Below are 22390 nucleotides of genomic sequence, written 5' to 3' on the forward strand. Positions count from 1 at the left end.
TCTTTGCTGTAGTTATAACCTTCACACGTACTGAAGTTGAGGTGCAGCTCTACAGAGTTTGGACTTATCCAGCTGCATCTGGCTTAGGTCTGGCTGCTTTGCTCAGCTCCTTTCCACTGCTGCCCTTGAGTGTGAACCTGTTGTGCCCCTGTGGCAAGATGTTCTGCTCCTGGACTAGCTGAGTGGATCTATCCTCTACACTTTCTGCAGGGATTGCAGCTGCAGTGTTACACCTCAGTCATGTATGCTAGGCCTGAGCTGTACCTGGAAGGGGCAAGGTGAAGTAGGGGGAAGAGGAAGCTCTCCCACACACTCACTGGGCCTGGGCTAAGACTGGGTCCGGGGGGTCCCGGAACACCGCAAAATTCCTACTTGGGGTGCAGGGTGTGGAGGTGCTGCGGAATGGTGGTGGGCTGCCCAAGGGGGAGGGAGAGGGTCTGGCCCACGCTGCGCCTGGGCTGGGACTGGTCCCTGCAGCGCAGGGTAGCAGGAAGCTCTCCACACACTCACAGGACCTGGGCTAGGACTGGGTCTGGGGGTTCCCGGAACTGGGCAGATATTCCTACTCAGCGGGTGGGGTGTGGGAGGTGCGGCGGAGTGATGGGGGGAGGCCCGAGGGGGTGGGAGAGGGTCTGGCCCATGCTGCCCCTGGGCTGGGTCTGGTTCCGCCGGCAGTGGGTAGCAGGAAGCTCTCCACACACTCACAGGACCTGGGCTAGGAATGGGTCTGGGTGTTCCCGGAACTGGGCAGAAATTCCTACTTGGTGGGCGGGGTGTGGAAGTTACAGTGGAGTGATGGGGGGCGTCCCGAGGGGGTGGGAGAGGGTCCGGCCCACGCTGCACCTGGGCTGGGACTGGTCCTGCCGGCACAGGGTAGCAGGAAGCTCTCCACACACTCACCGGACCTGGGCTAGGACTGGGTCTCAAGAGGTTGGGATTTAAGAGTGGGAGCTTCTCAAGTCGTTGGGGAATTTTCCTACAGGGAGTTATTGAGGTCTGAATAAATCTTCATCAAAAGGTTGTTAATAGAAATGAGCCTGGCCCTTCCCCTTGCTTTAGAGTCCTCTCTCATGTGGTCTTCCCCTTTTGCCTATGTTTTTACCATGTGAAGCCATCAATTATGAGGTCTTCATCATAACTCAGCTTATATTGGTGCTGTAAACTTACTCTGGATTTTTTTTTTTTTTTTTTTTTTTTTTGTCTGTCTGTCTGTCTGTCTGTCTGTCTGTGTCTGTCTGTCTGTCTGTCTGCTTGCCATACTTTTTTTTTTTTTTTTTACCTTTGGGCCATAGCTAGATTGTTCTATGAATGCTAGGACAACATTCTCATGTGACTGATACCAGGGCTCTCTCCTCAAGTAAAAAGTTTATTTTTGCTTGTGAGGTGTGGATTCTTTCTAATTCCTAAGATGCCTTCAGACATTCTTCTTCCTGTCTTCAACAACTATCTTTGGTCCTAAATTTACACATGGATCATTTTGGGTCAACATTTAAGTTTTCAAATACTCCTGCTCTGCTTTTTCTTCCAGATCTTATTATGAATCTTGCTAAAAGCAACTACCATTACTCATTTTACAGCCTGTATGTTGGGCTGCCTTGAAATTTCTTTCTTCAGATTAGCCTTCCACCCTTAAACTCAGCTTCCCACAAAGTTTCAGGATATGTTCAAAATGTACACAAAGTTTTGCTAGATTATAAGATATTTGAGTTCTCTATTAGTCATTTTTCCTGTCCTTGAGACATTGTATGACAACCACAACTTAAAGGAGGTAAAGTTAATTTGACTATAGTTTTGAGGTACTTAGTTCATGATCAGTTGCTTCCAAGGCAGGAAAATCAGGGCAGGCTAGCATGGCATATCAAAGTTGCTTAGCTCACAGTCACCAGGAAGCAGAACAGAGAGACAGTACAAGAAAGGAAGTGTACAGGGGTAAAACTTAGAGCCAATGTCTACACCCCCATTAATCACCAAGACATACTCAGAAGTGTGTTCTATCAATCAAAGATCCAAAAAGTCCATCAAATTATCACTCCACCTTGTCATATCCTACCCCTTGTTGTCTTCCTATCCAAATACATCCCCTTCATCCATATTTAATTCCAAATAAAGACAATAATACAAAGTTCATAATTCTGTTTACCATAATACAACTATTTTGCCTACAACCAGAAACACAAGAAGTTTGGAAGTATGTAATTTTTAAAAAAATTTTTACAGGGATTTGAAGCTTAATAATTTGTCGTGAGTCTCTGAGGATAATGTCTGGGACCTTTGAGCAAGGTGGAACTGTTGAGACTGTGGGGAAGGAATTAGTATATTTTTGATGTACCTAAAATAGTTTTCATCATATTAGAACTATGATTTTGTCATTGTCTGTATTTTATATTAAATATGGTTAAATTTATATTAAATATTTCAGTGCCAAATTGGCTCAGGGTGGAATGTGACAACAAGGCTTACTTGTCAACTTGACTGCATGAAAAGAATAATGAAGAGCCAATTGTATCATGAAGGTGATATATTCATCTGGGGACTGATCTACAAATGTATGTAGCTGAAAGAGCCACTAGGAGGTGGGTCTCAGTCAGAGACGGATCACTGAGGGATACACCTTTAAAATATATACCTCTTGCTGTTGCTCTTACCTTGTGCTCTGTCTATTTAGCCACCGTGAAGTAAATAGCAATGGTCCATGATGCCTTTCAATGTGATGTTCTTCTCTTGGAGCAGCTGGCCATGGTATCAGCTCTCTGATACCATGAGGCAAATAAGCCTGTCAGCCTTTAAGTTGTAAGTATTGAGCATTTTGTCCCACAATGGGAGAAACTGAGCAGCACAGTGCATTAAAGTTTCATTTGTTGAAAGCGTGTTTCCTTGTGTGATGAGCTGGAGTGATGGAACCTTTAAGAGGCTGGGATTTAAGAGTAGGAGCTGCTCAGGTCATTGGGGAATTTTCCTATAGGGAGCTATTAAGCTCTGAATAAATCCTCATCAAAAGGTTTTGATTAAAAATGAGCCTGGTCCTTCCCCTTGCTTCAGAGTCCTCTCTCATCATGTGACTTCCCCCTTTGACCTATGCTTCTACCATGTGAAGCCATCTAGTATAAGGTCTTCATCAGAACTCAGTTGATGTTGGTGTCGTAAACTTAATCCTCAAGAACTGTAATGTAAATAAACCTCTTCTGTTTATAAAGTACCCAGCTTTCAGCATTTCATTATAATAGAAAAATGGACCAAAACAACCCTGAAACATTGACTTAGGAAAGAAGCACAATGAAATGGTGCAGCTGTACAGATGCCACACCAATGTGGCTTGTAACTGAGTGATAGAATTTTTCTGGGTTAAATCCAAGATTTGGGTAGGCTTTATTACTACAGCTTATCCTAACTTATTCTAATTTATATACAGTAGAAAGCATAATACTGAGGAATTTTTAGTGGCCTATTCACTAGTTTCCTGGGACTATTGCAATGAAGCACATAGACTGGTGAATCAAATAACAGGAATTTTTTTGTCTTGAAGTTCTGGAGAGCCGAAGTCTGAGATCAAGGTCTCAGCAGGGTGCTTCCTTCTGAGGCTGACAGGTGAATCTGCTCCATGATTATGTCTTGTCTTGGGTGGTTTTCTGGTGACCTTTGGTATTCCTTGGCTTATAGGAGTGTCACTTTGTACTCTGCCTTCACCTTACTATTCCCATGCATGTTTCGGTCATATTGATGTAGGGGACCAATCTAGTCTGGTAGTCTCATTTTAACTGGTAACATCCACAACAATTTCATTTCTAAATAAGGTTTCATTCTGAGGAACTTAAGATTGTAACTTCATTATGTATTCACGCATTAGTCTTCGAGGGAAACATACTTCAATCCCTGACAAAGAAGAACCAGGGACATGCTAATATGGCAGTAAGCCCAAATAACTGCAGACTGAGTTGCACAAATGATCCTAAATATTATCTACAAAGGTATTTAATATACTATTATATGTCATGAAATATACACTGTGTGATATATCTATTGTGTCTTCATAAAATTTGTTTTTAATGAACTATTAATGTGGTTATTATAGTCATCTACTTTTAACAACTTCTACTTGTTTTGTTTTACTTGTTCTCACTTTAGTAGGGTTTTGATTGGCTTACAGGTCTTAAAAGCTTGGACTTTTACCTTTTGCTTTTCTCATGCTGAATTTTCTTAGAACCTGGCATAGGAATGAATGACTTAAATAAATACTCTTTCCTTCTAAGTGGTCAGAGAAGCTCAGAAAAGCATCAGCTTAGATCAGGGTGGAAGAAAACACAGACTTTGGACCAGGGAACCAAGCAACAAATGATAATATCTGTTCATAGTGGGTGGTGTCTGAGAAGGTTCAGGCTAAAGACTTCCAATGATTTACCTGACTCTGGGTCTATGGAAACCTTTATGCCCATAAACCACTATCATCATTTTAAGATTCATTCACTTCTCACTGCTTCCAGGAAATCTTCTTTTCTTTCTCCAGTTTTCAGTGGTCTCTCTTCTTCCAACTGCTACAGCACTCAGTCTATTCTTGTGGGTTCCAGGAGGTTCCTTCCACTGAAAATGCTTCATGAACTTTTTCCTTTCAGACCAGTGAGGATGTGCAACCTCAGAACAGTCAAAATAATTTATCTCATTTCATGTACTCTATCATACAAAGAATAAGCTCTGAGGCTATGACAAAAAAGCCTTTTGACAGGCTGATATCTCCTAAGGTAATATTTTGTTTAACTCAGAATGCTAGGAGACCAATGCTTTGCACCTATGGAGGCGGTTTGGTCTTCCAACATCAGTGAAGGGGAAATTAACCAATAATCAGCCATGTGTGATCATACAGACAGTGATGAGACTGGCAGCTGGACCAAGATGCCCCAAAAGACATGACCAGGAACAGGCATGTGGCTGGCTGTGCAGCATGCTTCTCATTTACTTTTCCATTCAGCAGTTCCAGAAGCTACTGCCCTGAGAAGATCCATGTAAAATAATTACTGCTTTTATATATTTTCTTGCTCTTTTCCTTTTCCTAGAAACCAGTCAATGGAAAACAAAGCAAGTCCAGACCTCTGTTTTGGAAGCAGGAATCAGATGGAATCCACAGATATGAGCTGTTAGAAAGGCACTGCTCAGAGTTCGAGTCATGGTGTCACCCAGCTCCATCCTGAGATCTTTATTCCTTGCCAAGAGATCAGGTAATCAAATCTTCTCAGCCTGAGGCTTACTTCTGATGTGAAATCGATGATTTCTTGGTCAGAGTACCTTATTAAGAAGTTCTTGGGGCCGGGGAGATGGCCCAGTGGAACAAGCGCTTCTTTGGCAAGTGCAAGGGCCTGAGTTCAATCACCGGTTCCGCCAAAAAAAAAAAAAAGAAGTTCTTACTAAAATTTTTTTAAAATTAACTTATTGAGAAAAAAATGCAATGAGACAGTTTCAAAACAGGTTAGTAGGAGAGTTACAATAATTAATACATTGCATATTGTTGTCTTTGTAGTAGTCATTCATAGCTCAGGATGCAGACTTGATATCCTGTCCAAACACTATTAGTACAAATCTTTCTTCTTGAATTAAGAGAAAGTGGCTATATATCTATCCTACTTTGTATATACAGATAAAAAATTATTCTTCATTTATATCTCCTTTTTTGTTTAATTTTGTCAGAGATGGGTATTCCATTACCATTCAAATACTGTAGGTTCATGAATTCAGCAAAATATTCCAATATAGTCCAGTAGTCCATGCTGAGAATTGAACTCAGTGCCTTTGCACCTACATCTCCAGTCCTGGTTATTCTCTCTTTATTTTGAGACATTCTCTCTAGGTCACTGAATTGCCTGGGCAGGGCCTAACCTTGTAGTCCTTCTGCCTCAGCCCCTCAAAGCTGGGATTACTTGTGTGTTCCATCATACCTGTCATGTTCTTACTAATTCTAATAAAATTAAAGACAATGTAGCATAGACAAAATTCTATACACTCTAAATATTTTACCTCATTTTTATTGGTAAGAAAAATGAAGTATAAAGAGTCAAATTATTCTTTTAAGGTGATTTAAAGAGGTTGAGTCCAATCCTTGTATTTAAGCCACTCTGCTGTTCAGTGTCCTGTATTTGGCAGAAACTGACTTTCCCTATAGCCCATACTCACTGCTTCTTATTCATCCTTTGGAGTAATGCAGAATAAATCCGCTCTACCTTGGAGAGAATGTGTATGATGTCCTTCAGTGAACAGCAAGCCTCCTGGGCAATTGGGAGGAATGATGTGCAGAAGCCAGTCCTGTGCCTTTCTTTTCTCTTCACCCAAATCCAGACCAACATTTCTGTGTTTTCTTTAATGTATAGTGAGTGAGTATGGCCATTTTTGTAGCGAACTGATTCATTCACCTCAGTTTCTTTCCAGAAAAAGAAAAGAGTCCTCAACAAAACAAAATAAAACACACACCAGAACAAAGCAAGCTCCTAAATATGCTTGTCCAGCTATGGTCCTTATAACCCCGTATTAGACCAGGAAAGATAGAACATCTGCTCTTTAGAATAGTGTCAGCTGGAGACTTGACTGATGCCCACTGAGTGAGGAATGATCCATGAAGTTATGCCTGGTCCTTGGTTCCAGGACTGCTGCAGCAAAAGGAGTAACAACAGATCATCAATATATGAGTGACTTTGCATGAACAATTTGGTAACAGAAAGGATGGACCTTCAAGTATTGCTCAAGAGTCATGCATGGGTTGAAATCCCCAGAATCTCACCTGCACTACTATGTTCCTGTTATGGTTTGTGCATAGGTGTCCCCCCAAAGCCTCATGCAGTCTTGGGGTGGCTTCTGGAGTTTGTGATTGGTTACTGTGGGAGTGGTTGCTGCACCTACCCTGGGGCAGGTAATTTGCATTACAATGTAAGGTGGGAAGAGAAGCTAGCTGCTTGAGCTGCTGCTACCCCTCCCTTGTGCTCTTGCTCTTTGCCACCACCATGAAAGTTTGCCCTCTGCCATGTGCTGCTCTGCCTTGGACCCAGCTGAATATGGACTGAAGCCTCCAGTAACTGTCAGCTAAATAAACCTTTCCTTCCCTCATTTTGAATGTCGGTATTTGTCCCACCAACGAGAGAAGAGTAAGACAGTGCCCTTGAAGAATAATGACCACAATGACATTAATTTTCACATAATTAGGACCAAAATAAAAGATAATAGGAAGTAGATAAGGGGATCAAGAGATGGAGGTGAGGGAGAGAGGGTAGGGAAAGGAGATGAGAACTGAAGGGTATTGTGTACATGCACCCACTCTCCACAAGAAATGCAATGGCTGTGCAATGCAAACATACTAATAAAAGAACTGAAAACAAGACTACAATCTTTACGGTAGTGATATCCTAATTTAGTTGGATCACCTTGCAGGCAGGGAAACAGATTCTAAGAGATGAAGTCACTTTGCCAGCTGGAAGAAGCAGAGGGAATCAGACTCACATTGATCCAGATGTAAAGCCCACTTCTTCTTTGATCTACCACAGTAAAACCCACATTGGTCTCTAACAATGTCCAACATCATGATTTTAGAAAATCTGTAAAATTTACAAAATACAAATACTTTACAGAATTGTCAATGTTTATATATGGGAAATATTTTGTTATGTTACTAGCACTGTGCTGGGTGTGGGGTAAACTCTCAATCAGAATAGCAAATACTGCCATCAGTAGGGATGAAGACCCACATCTTTTTGTGGTCCTTTGTTCCACAGCACATCTTCTTCACTCATGTTCCTTATCAGAGGGCAGGGGTGACATCATCTCCGGTGTAAATGATGTAATAGCAAAACCATGGCCTCCAGTGGTATTTAATTGAATGGCACATACCAAATGACACCCATTTACACATTCTTTCATTAGAATGGGACACATTGCAGTTCAATTCATCCTCCTTGAAACTCTTCTTTTTTTCTTTCAGATAGTGATATTCTTACATTTTCTCTATACATAACACAGTTCTTTCATGATCCCTTTTTCTGAATCTTCATTCTTTTCTAGATCTCTACATGTTGGTGGCCTTCAGGATCCTCTCCTCGTTTCTCCAGGGGGGATTTTCTCCCTTAGTGATATAATCAGATCTCATGACTTCTATACCAAGCAGACACTGAGTCCCTGACCTTCTTATCTTCAGCCTTGTCCTTTTCTTTGTGCTCCAGGTTCCAAAAGTCAGCAACTAATATAATGTCTTCAATCTGATATTTCCTGGGCTGCTTAAGCTTAATATTTCCCAAATTGAAATATAATTCTTCTATCTCAAACTCATTTCTCTCTCCTGTGACTTGTGCATCTACCTTCTATTTTCCAGAAATTATTCATGTAGTACATATTTATTGAATGTCATCATTAGTCCAAGCATTGTTCTAAGAAGTAGAGAACAATAAAAGAAGATAAAATCCCTATCATCAGGAAGTTCATAGTTTAGTAGTAGAGTGAGAAAATAACAGATTCTCAACAAATAAATGTCAGGCACTGTATCAGTTCCTCCTCTATATTTAAAAAATGAAACTATTATTTGTTAATTGCTAAAGGCCGAAGTACTTAAAGCACTCAAAGTTACTTTACTTCTGTCTCTTTATCACCCTCACTATGCAGCCCATTAGCAAGATTTAAAAAAAATTATTTTTATCTCTACCTCTGAAACATATTTGTTTAGAATACAGTTGTTAGTGGTGAAGATGTTGAGAATTGATTGGATCAGGGATGATTGCTGCATATGTCATGTGTTGTCTAGGGAAAAAAACAAAGGTGAAATCATTTTTCTCCATTTTTCAGAGGGATACTGAGAGTGGGTGTCAATTTCTAAACACATTCATTTTTGTTTCCAGTTCAATTCACACTATTGCTGACTTCCAGTTTTCTTTTTTTCTAAGACTTTACAATGGAGGAATCCTCTGATTCCTTTTTAGGTTGTAGAAAGTGAAGGTGGCTGCTTGACCACTGTATTCACTCTAAGACAGATCTCAGGAATGTTATATGGAGTCTAAATGAAGGGTTTGTCTTTTCATGCCCCATCCATCTCTAAATTCACAATGCCTCCCTTGATAGAGTTGTAGGAATATCTTGCAGTGCTCAGAAAGGACAAATCTTGTGGAGTAAGAGAGGAAACAAAAACAATACAAAAATTAGGGCCAGTATAACTTCTATAGGATGTTATCAAATGACCTAGTGAACATTCTCAAATGTCCAAATGGAGAACAACAATCGAGCCTTGTCATCCATTGAAATGGGAACTGGGTGATCTTCTGGAGCTCACTTGGCTTTTATACTTTCTGAGTCCTGTTACATTGAAAACAGCTCTATGACATAAAGCTTAAGTCTGAGGCTCCTTATGCTGATTCTAGAGCTCCCTAGATGAGTGCTTCTTGTGTTTCTTAGACTCCACCATTGTTGGGAGTAGAGGAAGAGCCTCACTTTGAAAAGGTCTGGACTAAAACTCTCACTGTCATACACATCTCTCATCTTCTTCCTAACATCCAGTATTTCAAGTATCAAAAGTAAGTTTTGACCATTTTGGCAATTTTCTCCTAGCAATTAAGTGGAATATTTAGCTGAGTGAATGGTGAAGTTACATAGAGAAAAATACACTCAAAAAGGCATATGAGTATCACTCTACCAGGGTTGCTCTGTCATTGAGGAAGGCTCAACATTTGGGGCATTGGCTACACCTACAAATAAATTTCATTAGGATTTATAGAGTTATCATATGCATGACATCATCTAATCTTCAGAATAGCTCTATAAATAGCTATATCTTAGTGAATGAGCAAGTGACTGCATTGTACATCATAGACTGTGGAGTGGAAGTGAAAGTGGCCACTACTGCCCCATAACTACATACTAGAAGATTGGACAACTCTGCCCAGCAATATGTGGACCCACCAGCAGCTTGAGCTGTCTGAAAGTCTTTTCTGTGAAACTGTTATCTCCTCATCCCAGGCTTTGAGCTGTAGCCAGGGAAAGCTCCAGCTTATGTCCCTTGAGAATTATAGACTTGCCCCATTTTTATAATTCCATTCCATTATTTGTACTTCAGCCTAGAAAGAATGGGGACTTCTGCTGTCTATACTCATCAAGGGCAAATTCAGGTGAGGAGACCTGTCATTCTGCAACTCCAACCTGAGCCCTCCACATTCTCTGAGTGCACTTAGTGACCATAATGACAAAAACTGACGTCACTTTCTTGTCTTAACTCTGGTGCCAACTGTGATGGATTTCTTTTACCCTTCAACCTGTGAGTAATACATAGCAAAGACCCTACTTGGCCGGGCCCTGTGCATTTTTAAAGCATCTGCAGCTTCATCTGGAAGGGTAAGGCAGACTGGCTACCCTTGCACATCTTTTGTGGGCCAAGAAAGAGAGCTTATCACATAAGAAGGTCACCACTTTGCTTCAGATCTGTGCACCAGTCAATATTATTAGGGATGCTGTGCTTTGGACAACATTGGGTGCCAGCTCAGACATCCTGGGACAGCTTGTTATTCCCTTCACTGAGTTCCCTATATGATGAATTTTTTTCTTGACTATCGGTTTTTTTTTTTTTTTTTGTACTTCAGGGAGGGGTGTACTACAGGGTGTTCAGGATCTCACTACTAGATCGGACTATTAGTGATCCTCCTGGTTACAGCCTCCCAAGAGCTGGGATTAAAGGCGTGCACCACCATGCCCAGTCTCAATTGCTATCTCAGTGCACCCTGGGGGTGGGGCCAGCATGGCAGGCCTGAGGATATTTGAGAAGGATTTTTTTGGGGGGGAGGGGCTAGATCAGGCTGCCTTAAGTGTGGGTCTGGTAAGGCATGTGAAGCTAGGGATTGAACCGCGGTATCCTGCACCTGACTGTGTTGGCATAAGCATGCGCTTAAACAACTGAGCTAACCAGCAGGCCCCCTTGACTATCTCAGTTGAAACCCAGAATTCATAAGCACATGCATTCAGTTTTGTACATCATTTTTGTACATCATTTTTCAGGTAGGTCACAGAACTTTTTTGAAAAAGAAAGTTATGGAGATCCATTATCATGAGCACTGCACAAAAATAATCCTATGGAGCTGTGAAGACCTTATTCAATGGAGAGCCTGATTCAGGAGGTCTTGGTCCACCTTGAAATCTGCATTTCTGCCAAACCACCAGATGATGCTAATGTTCTAGATCTGAAGTTTCTGGATTCTTGCTGCACAAAGGTATTCCACTGAATGGTACTGTTAGCACTTCTTGAGAACATGTTAAAAATTCAGATTCTCAGGGCCTCATGCCAGACTTAGGAAACAGAAACCTTCACCAGTACTAGATAGCTGATTGCTTTGTCATTTTTTCCCTAGCAGCCCTTCCAGTAATATATTATGTAAACAGTTACAGCTGCTCTGGGAAGGACTTGGTTAAATTAGGAGCTGGTCAAATAGGAAAATCACTAATTTCCCAAAGGAGCCTCTGAGATTCTGCTGGCAGCTGGTCCTCCTCTGTGAGTCATTGGAGGCTGCAAACAGGACCTTGCGCAATGTTTGTGGAAAGTAATGTGGCTGAATTAATGATGATGCAGGAGCCATCACAGAGGTGATTCTTGACTCTTTTAATTGCACCATTTCTCAACCCTAATGCTGCCTCACTGCTATTCTGCAGTATATATTCCCACACAGTCAGAGACACACATATTGTAGATTAATTCTCTTGCTCAAACTGATAAACTACCTGACACATAATTTATACTCATTTATCTTCACCTTAACCTAGCCAAACTCTTTTTCTTCTACTCTGTCAACCAGAGTACTTTGAGAAAATTAGTCTTTAGACTGCATATACCTATAGACGCTATTCACAGATGTCCATTAAAAATCTCTGGTAGGAGATCAGAGCTGAAAAATTCTTGGGTGTTTTCTACAGTTTTGACTATCTCATGAAAACTTTTACCCATCAGGGTTTCTGTTTTGTTCTGGCACAGACAAGCAAGTTTCTCTCCAGCTGTCTGTCCTCTTTCACACTCCTGTCAATTCTCAGTGTCACTACAATGGCCCAACTAGATGTCCTGGCATTTGAACTGGGTGCACATACTGCTTTCCTGGTGAGTACACTGAACTCTCTTCCTGGTTTGCCTCTTTGTGTCTCTTTTCCTGTCTTCCTCAAGCACAAGGGGAAGCGACCCACAGCTTTGGTTCTGCAGTTTCTTCTCTTGCAACTCCCTGATCTCTGGAGTTGAAGTTTGCTGACTCAGGTCTCTATGAGACACAGCCTTCCCCAGATAACATCTGTCCTCATGTCTACTTTCTTTTGTGGACCTATAGTGTTCCTGGAATTTCCTCCCTTAAATAGGCTGGAAATGCCTCTTTTAAATAGCAGCACCCTACACCCTCCCATTCAAGCTCCCAGTCTTTGCGATGTTTCTATCAGAACATTCCAAACCATATTGGTTCCAGGTCTGGCAGGACCTAAAATGCTGTTGGAATTTAGATCTGAGCATACTTACCTCATATGGACTCTGCTAGGGACTTGGTCCAATTCTCTCTTCTATGCTACAAGTAGAATCAACTGGAGTTAAGAGACACAGGAATGCAAAGGACTCTGCTTATGACAATTCATTCAGGGCTCCAATATACCTATCATGGTAAATGAGTAACTTAATTTGAATGGAGGGCATGGATGTGGGGAGGAAATAGGGAACAATCTCTCTTTTGTAATTGTAATTCCAGCACTCTAGAAATCTGAGGCAGGAGGACTTCAAGATTGAGCCTAGTCTAGGTAACCCAGTGACATAGTGAAACCTTGTCTCAAAATGATAGTAAAGGGCCGAGGATGCAACTCAGTGCAAAGGAGCTGGAATTCTCATGATGTAACATAAAAAAGCAAAGCAAAGTAAAACAAACAAAAACCAACAGCTCATTCTAAGATTTATGAATGTATACAATGTTCCATACTGAAATTAAGTTAGCAATTGTCCCAATTATGAGCCAAAGAGAAATAATTTTATATGTTAGTCCTTATTTATTTTTGCTAAACACTTGACTGTGTATGTCTTGTTGGGTGTCAAGAACTCCTTCCATGTTTCTCTGGTCAAAACTTCTTGGCACTTCTTAGTACCCAAATTCTTAGTACTTCTACTGTGAAGTTATGGAAGTGAAACAGCTATCAGTTTGGAATAGTTTCAGGAATTATATACGTGATTTTGTATGGAGTGAGGAACAGGGCAGATTGCAGAAGGAGTTGGTGGTGATCAGAGGGGCTAGCCTTATGGTTCGCCAATTCAAAATACTTTGAAAATTCTCATTGGATGCTTCATCTCCATGACCATGTGCTCAGCTGAGCTCCTGCTCAGAATCAGTTGCACTGTCATTATTCTCTACTTGTTGGCCACAGAGTCTTTATGGAGAATTTTCAGCCATCCCAGGTAGGTCACTATAGCATGTTGCTACTGACTCTTAATGGGTGCTTTACTGATACCAAAGTAGTTCCCTTCAACACCTAATGAGGAGCTCATGCTTCCTATTTGCCTGATTGAATTACTACTTGTGCAGTCTCAGTTCATGACCTCACCTTTGCTTTATAGAGATAAATATATCCTGACTATGGGAAAGAGGGGTATACATGTAGAAAAGATTCAATAAAGAATTTAGGAGGTCATCTGGGGAGATAGCTTGGCAGTCTAAGTGCCTGCCTGGCAAGAGTAAGCACTTGGGTTTGATCCCTGGTAGTGCATACCGGGCCAGCCACTGAAACTGGAAGTGGTGGTGCACCCCTGTAATCTCAGAGTTGGGAAGGCTGAAACAGAAAGATCACTATGAGCCCAAGCTGTGTAATGAGACCTTGTACTAAATAAATAGATAAAACTGATAAGGAAATGGAACAGGCTGAGATGGAGGCTTTTGCAGCAGACAGGTGGATGAGAAGGATCTGCTTTGACCCAGGACATGCAAAAAGGAGAAAGCACTAAGTGGTCACCAAGTTTCAGCATCTGCCTGACCCATCTCATGGAGCCCTTGCCAGTCTTGGACAATGCCATTCCTTCCCATGAACTCCAGCAACTCTTGTTAGTTTGGAATGCATATACCTGCAGCTAGACCTGGGATTTACCTGATAAAGTCAGCTGTTTCCTTTATTAGTTTTTTATTTTCAGAAATATCAAATTACTTAAAATTTAGTAAGGCCAGGGAAGCACATGAGGAGTCCTTGAGTCCTGTCATAAAACACACAATCAAGAATTCAAGATCCAGATTCAGATTTGAAAAAGCTCAAGGCAGTAGTTCTCCCTTGGAACAGAAAGAACAGGTAGAGTCTGAGGTAGCACAAGAGAGAAGTGTTGCACTTGAAGATATACTCATAAGTGAAGTAAACCAGACACACATGTGTAAATATCGTATAGTTTCCATAGCATAAGAACTCAAAAGAAGAAATACAAATAGAAATGTATAATACAACTAAAAGGAAAGCAAGAACTTGAGGGCTAAACAATTAAGAGAGCGAAAGGAGAAGAGCTAGGAAACATGACAGTGGTAAGCCATACAGTTATGTGTACAAGATGGGTAAGGCAATGATCCTGAGACTCGTAAGAAGATTTTTTAATCTAGCAGTTAATTGGAATGATTCTCACCCTGACTAACAATATATACTGACACCTGTGAACTAAGCAACTGCACTGAAGAAGGCAATTTGTAATAGTAGGTTCATGCTTGGAGTGCCTGTCATTCTGGTCTTCTGAATATGTCATGACATGCCAGTTGCTGCCATGCTGTCTCTCGGGTAGATGATTGTTCAAAAAGAAGGGATGGTGAATGAAGGCAGGAGACAGGAAAAGGAGTGTTGCAGGACTGTCCTGCTACAAGGCTGTATATGGTTAGATTTCTGAACTTATGTGTAAACATAAGAATTATATAATTCTTTATGCCTATTTTTGAAATGTATTTTAATTTTTAAAATGCTTTTTCATCATATTCTGTAGGGACTTAAAATTCAATATATCAATACTTGATGAAAAATATCTGTTCCATATTATGCCTACGATGTTTGATATTTAGACAGATAGTAAGGTTAAGCTAAACAGCCTAGGTTGTATGGTAATAACAATAAACTTCTCTTCTGGAGGGTTAACAACCTACATTTGCACACCAAAAATTAGAGAAAAAGGAGGACTGCAAGGAAATCCAACATTTTGGCACTAACCTTCCAAGGTCAATTAAGACTCAGGACATATGAGAACTTGCACTTTAACATCATGTAACTTAGTAGTGTCCCAAATTTTCTGATCAAGGAGATTATGGGGCCAAAGAGGAAAGTGATCAATGATGTAGAGTGTGCCTAAGGAGAGTCACATGGAGAGAAAACATTCTCTCAGGCTTTCACAGAGAGCACATTGGCCAAGCAATGGCTGTGACTCATCCACATGGCTGACACTGACAAAGAATCCATAATCTGAGGTACAGGATCTCAGGATAAATCCTGAGGGGATTTGACTGACCTTATCAGATCCAAAAGCTACAATTCTTGTTGCATAGGTCTTGTTTTATCTTGGTCTTAGCCATCCATCAGAAAAGAATAAAAACGAAGTATAAGAAGTAAAGCCATGGTGTTATTTTGAGCTGCAGGGGACTCAGGTCAACAATTTCTGACATTACCAGTCAATTGGAAGACCCAATATTATTATGGACTACAGGACTCTTTCAGAATGTTTTGCTGAGTTCACATACCTATAATATTTAAATGACAGCACTAAACAAAAAAGGGGGATACAGATGAATGTCTATTTTGTATCTGTGTATTCAAAATGGTTAGGATAGATATATAGCTACATTTTCTTAATAATAGAGGGATTTTTTCTAATAGTGTTTATAAATAGGATATCATGTCTGTATCTTGTATAACAAATAACCACTAGGAAGACAGTATGCGATGTGTTAATTATTGGAACTCTCCCACCCATTTAATTTGAAACTGTCTCACTACTATTTATTCCTCAATGAAATTATGGAAAAAAAGAAAAAGAAAAAAGAAAAAGAAAAAGAGGAGTGTTGACCCAGCTATGTATAAGGTTTTAGGATTATTGAGCAAAGCTGAGGGTGGGAGGATAGAAAGTCCAACCTCCAAGGCATAATTCTAGAAAGGATAGTCTTGTTTAATTCAAATACCACTCTAGGGTTGGAGAACCTGGGACAGAACAGAAATGCATTCTGAATTCATGTACATTTTCAGTCAGATCTGGCCTTTGCTTCTGGTCACCCATCTATCTCTTCCTTCTTTTACCTTTCCCCTTCTTTACCCATTTTTCCTGGCCTTTTCACTTTATCACTCAAATCCTAGACAGAAAAACAGAAACCACACTAAATACTGCAAACATAGTAGAACTATTACTTGGGAAAACCACAAAATCATTGGAAGGGCTGTGATGAAGAAAATGAACTGCTTTAGAAATTAGAAAGTAGCACGAAGCTACTGCTGCCTGTGAGTTTCAAAGAACCCATTTGGGAGGTTTCAGAGCCCAGCAGCACCATGGTGGTTGGAACTGATCTAGGATACGGCTGTTATTTAAAGAAATCCCTGACCTCTATATAAGAGCAACAAGAGGTCACTGAAGGCTATAGCTGCTGCTACTACTGCTCCTGCTGCCAGTGCTTGAAAGCATGCTTGTATCCTGCAGGTGATGGCCCCTTCTGTCAACCTCCACTGCAATGCAACCACCATTGAGACAACCACCATTGAGACAGGAATGGCACAAAGAAAAATGTCCAGACTTTCCTTCACTCCTTTATCCCTCAACCTTTTTCTTAATTTCTATTTCATGTTCTGTTTTCCTTCTCTTGCTACATTCAGCTGAATGGTGCCTCAGTTACTCTTCTCTCATTCATGGGGCAAAATACTTGACACTAAATATTAAGAAAGGAGAGTTTTATTTAGCTCACAGTTAGTGGAGGTTTCAGTCCATACTCAGCTGGCTCCAAGGCAGTGTAGCACATGGCAGAGGGCAGCAATTCACAGTGGCAGTAACCAAAGGGAAGAGATGCAGCTGGGCTTCTGACAAGCTTCTCCTCCTTTCTTCCATGCTGACTGTGAAGCCTGGAGCTTCTCTGAGGAAGTGATGAATTCCATTCTTTCTAAGTTCCCTTTTATATCCTTTTTGCACTGAGTCACTCTAGGGTGTGCCCTCCATGCTCTAAGGAGAGGCCTCTACTCCCTAGGGTGTGGAAGTGCTGAGCTGATTTACCTCAACTTTTAGCTTCTCAAGTTGACATAACATATCAACCACTACAAATGGCATTCTGTGAGCACTTACCATGTGTCAGGAATCATGTTACAGATATGGAAGATGTGCAGAGTGGATTCAGAAATAGAAAAGTAGCTACCTGTATATTAACAAACAATCCTTTCACCTTTTTGGTAGAGGCGGAGATCAAGGATTGCTTTTGAAAGTGGATCCCTCCAAATTCCCCCTCCAATTTCCCCTCAAAATCCTTTCCATTTAGCCTCTCTTTTACTCAGTGAACACAGAAAATCTAAAATGTCCAGTGGATTCTACTAGAATCATTGAGAAGAAAAAGACATTTTTTTTTAATGCAGGCTTTACCTCTGAGAACATTGCAGTCTACTGAGAGGATATTTATGGTACATATCGAAATGAAGAGACTCTTATTTCTGTAGGTCGGTGGGTTGATTTCTTGAAAGTGTCTAGTAGGGCAGATGAAGTACAGTGGGGGTGAGTGGAGGCCAGAAAGGATTCATGTAGAAGAGGATTAGCCAGGAGAGGGAGTGTGACTTCATCTCAGAAATGAGCATCAGCAGTCAGGTGTGCGCACTATTTACCCTTGTGCCTCTTGCCCCAAGGCAGTCTCATTGTCATCCTCTCTGATTATGGAAACTTCCAACATTAGAAAGCAGAAATGCACATAAAGATCTAAGTTTTTTGTTTCCCACACAGTCTTGTTTTAATCATCATGAGTGGGGTTTCTGTTTGCAATGATGGACTCTATTCCCCAGGATCTGGAACAGATGCACCCCTGTAGTGCCATCCTGATCTCAAATGCGATGCTCCAGAACTTCCCTGTGAGCTGGGGGAGCAGGACTCTGATTTACCTGGAGGAAAATAGAATCTTTTTCAGCACCAGCAGAAACACAAAATCCTTTCCATTTAGCTTGCATTTTCATTTTATTTTTTTCTTCTCTGCTATGACACCTGTATTGTAGTGCCTGGAATAGCTAGAGAGACCCCAATCTCCATTTTTTGGTTGGGTGTTGTGCAGACCCCTACCTTGCCTGCCACCAGGAGGCAGGGAGAAGCCCAGCAGGTACACAAGCCAGAAATTGACTCGGGGATGGGCTTCTTTTTGTCTCTTGCCTGATTTCTTCAAACCTTTGCCCCTAGCAGACCCCTTCTCTGCTCCCATTTGTGCCTGTGGACACCTCTGGGCCCATCAGCTATCCCTGTAATTAACAGTGACAGCTCATCACATTTCCAGCTTGCCTGTCAGGTGAGGAGGTTAAGAGCTGGTGAAGCTCGTTAGCATCTGTGTGGAAGGGAGAGAGGCAAATCCCCTCCTTCCTGAGCTGTTCTTTTTCCCAGCATCCATTGTTTTCAGCTATGTGTTTCCTTCCACTAGTGTATCGTGAGTGGCTGTAAGGGAATCTCAGGAACCGGTTGCTCAGTGGTAGTAACAAAAGAAATGCATATGCATCATTTGCTTTTTAAAATTTATAATAAACTGGGATATTCACCTCCACTCACTAGAGTTCCATGTGGTTTGTTGAGTAAGAAAGGAAGTGGTGGAGCCACAAAAAGTGAAGCTAGCAGCCTGTGGATTTGTCTCTGGGAACATGAGTGTGAATGTCATCTATGACATGTGTCATCAGTGAAGGAAGGTTAAGAATAAACCTGCTATGTTCCTGCTGCTCCTGACTGTGGGCTTGGAGAGACAGTGAGGAAAGCAAAATGTCACAGATCTTCTTAAGGATTCCAGGGTACAGCAGCTAAGCAGGGGATTGTTTGAAGCAGCATGGCTTGAACACAAATGGCATACACATTACCCAAGGATCTTGTTAAAATGCTGACTTCGCTTTAGTAGACCTACAGTGACAGTAGTCAGAGACCTCTTGATACAACTAGGAAAAGGAGGACATTTGTTGAGACTTCTAAATTAAACTATTCCTAACTTTTAAAAGCTTATGATGATTTCTTTTATGGTCTCAATTTCTTGAGTGATTTCTTTTATGGTCTCCCTTTTTCCAGGGCTACTAAAATGAGGCTACTAAGCTCAGCTCTTCATGGAGAAAGGCCAGGACAGATCCCAGTAACCGTGGACGTGCTGACTATGCATGCAGAAGTTCATACACTGTTTGAGTGACTGCTTCACTCCTGAAACATAGTACTTCTCCCAAGTTAACTGAAGTCACAAGTTAAAGAGGGCTACTGGTTTCTAGTTCAATTCTTCCTCTTTAAAGATTGCAAAAGGGCTGGAGTCGGGGCTGGTGAGATGGCTCAGTGGTCTAAAGCACCTACTTGGAACAAGCTTGGCAAAGTACAGGGACCACGGTTCAATCCCCCAGCACCACATGCCAGCCAGCCCTGCCCCCGGTGGGCTGAGCTGGGCCCCCCCCCAAACATAAATAAATAAATAAAATTAAAAAAAAAAGAGTACTGTAATTTAAAAAAAAATTAAAAAAAAAAAAAGGGCTGGAGTCATAGATCGGCGGCAGAGCACTTACCTAGTATCTATGAAGCCCTGGATTGAGCTCACAGAACCAGAAAGAAATAAGTTAATAATAGTTAAAAATAAATAAATGAAAATGAAGAAATTATGACACAAATGCTTAAATCATTGCCTTGGTACTTAACATAGAGCATGACTCATCAATGCTTGCTGATCTAACTAATAACATGCTCAGTATAATACCCTATGATATTGATCAAAACAAGGGACTATTATTGCTAATTTTTTCGAATATTCTACTTTGAGAGTTGAACCCCATGTGGACAGGGGTGCAGGCAAGGGGAGTTGACTAGTTGTGAGCCATGGGCAGACAGATGGGTGTTACTTGAGTTTTTCAGAGAAGCTGGAAATCTAGAATTTTGGGTGCAACCTGATTTTTCAGTATTGGCACAAATTAAAATTTAAAATAAGAAATCTTAGAGCCAAACAAGCTAAGCTGTCCAGGCAGGTAGACTTGCTTGTTTTCAGCCTTTGACTTTCACAGATATCAAGGGTTGAAGCATGCTTTTCATTCACATGTCTGTTTGGATGCCTTAGTATAGAACTAAGGCTCAGGAAATGTGTTCCTTGTTAGTTTAGTCAGAAGGAGAGTATCTTCTTTAAATAGAGAAAGGAAGCTTGCTGACAGGCAGGATGTAGGTGATGAATCAAGCTGCAGAATTCTCTCTCTACGAAGCCAGAAAAAGACAAGATATTTGAAAGCTTGCACTCAGTTGGAGAACGCTTGAAAATGCCTTCAGTGTGAGTGTTTTTGTTACCAGGAGCCAGGCAACTGGGCAATGTTCTGAGCTTAACTTTTCACTTAATGAGAAATCCACAAAAGCTTTCCAATATCTGCCTGTCCACCGGGCAAGAGAGGATGAGCATGTAGTGACCTTGGGACAGTTAGACTAGGTATAAACTATGCCGCATCTGCCTTTATAGTAGAGATACTCCATGCATATTTTATTGAAGTATGATGTACATACAGATACCATATAATGCAATTTCACAAATCAGTGCAGCCATTACCTCAATTAGCAAATAACATGACCATCAGTTCACTATTCCTATTTTGCCCCTTTCCAGTAACTACCCCCATCGGGGTGAGTGCTATCAACAAAGATTATCTTCTTTATGTAACCGTGGTCATGTGTCACTCAGTGAGGGTGATACATTCTGAGCAGTGTGTCATTAGGTGACGCTGTCATCACACAAACAGTGCAGGGATGCTCACACAAATCCAGCTGATGCAAGTCAATCAGTGGACGTGGTCTCTTGATGCAAGCAAGAGGTGCAGAGAACACAAGATGTATGAAGCTGTGGCCAGCCTAACGCACTGTGGTATTTTTTTTTATTTTTAAAATTTTTTTTCCATAATTTTATTGAGAAATAAATAGAAATGAGACAGTTTCAAATCAAATTGGTAGGACAGTTCCAAGGATTGACACATTGCATACTGTGTTCCTAGTGGCTATTTGTTGTACAAGATGCAGACATGATATCCTATTTACAAACACTATTAGAAAAAAATCCCTCTATTATTAAGAGAATGTAACTATATATCTATCCTAACCATTTTGAATACACAGATACAAAATGGTCATTCATCTGTATTCCATTTTTTTTGTTTAGTTCCATCATTTAAATATTATAGGTGTGTTAACTCAGCAGAATATTCCAAAATAGTCCAGTAGTCCATAATAGTATTGGTCTTCCACTTGACTGGCAATGTCAGAAATTGTTGACCTGAGTCCCCTACAGCTCAACATAACAGCATGGCTTTACTTCCTATATTTTGTCTTCATACTTTTCTACTGGATCGTTAAGACCAAGATAAAGCAAGACCTATGCAACAAGAGTTGTAGCTTTTGGATCTGATAAGGTCAGTGAAATCCCCTCAGGATTTATCCTGAGACCCTGTACCTCAGATTGTAGATCTTTCGTCAGTATGACGTGACATTTTACAGAAAACTTTAAATTAATAAGTCAGGGGAGTACAATCTAAAAGAATGATACCAAATGTACTATAGTGAATATATAACTAGTATATTTTCCTTATTAAAAATTAAATACTATATGTAAGTATATTGCTATATTTTTGTGTTGCTGGCAGAATAATAGATTTGTTTATAGCAATATTACCATGAACACTTGAGAAATATGTGGTACTATGGCATTAAATCACTAGAACATCACTAGATGATCGAAAATTTTCTCAGCTCCATTATAATCTAATGACAACCCTGTTGTATATATGGTTTGTCAATGACCTTACACAGCACTTGACTGTATGTATTATACCTGTTTTCATTTATTCAATATTCTCTGTATGATTCAGGCATCTACCTTGTGTGTAGTTGTTGTGTAATATATCACCACTGTCTAGTATTCCAATGTGTGGATATACCATTATTTATCCATTTTTTAACCTATGTCCATTTCCATTTGTGAGAATCACAAATGATGTCGTAATGGTATATTCTATTGGCAAACATTTTCACACATTTCTTTTGGATGGAAACAGAGTTCCTGGATCATAAGATATATAAAAGTTATGCTTAAGTGTGTTCTGCCAAGTAGTTATTTAAGGTGACTGTGTCAATTTGTGTTCCTGCTAGCAGTGTGTGTGAGTGCTGCTTGTGTTTTTCAAACACTTGTATAGAGCATTACTCTGCCACTGAAAAGATAAACTTGTGGTGCTATTT

This window comes from Octodon degus, unplaced genomic scaffold (assembly GCF_000260255.1).
Source record: "Octodon degus isolate 3935 unplaced genomic scaffold, OctDeg1.0 scaffold00219, whole genome shotgun sequence".
NCBI lineage: Eukaryota > Metazoa > Chordata > Mammalia > Rodentia > Octodontidae > Octodon > Octodon degus.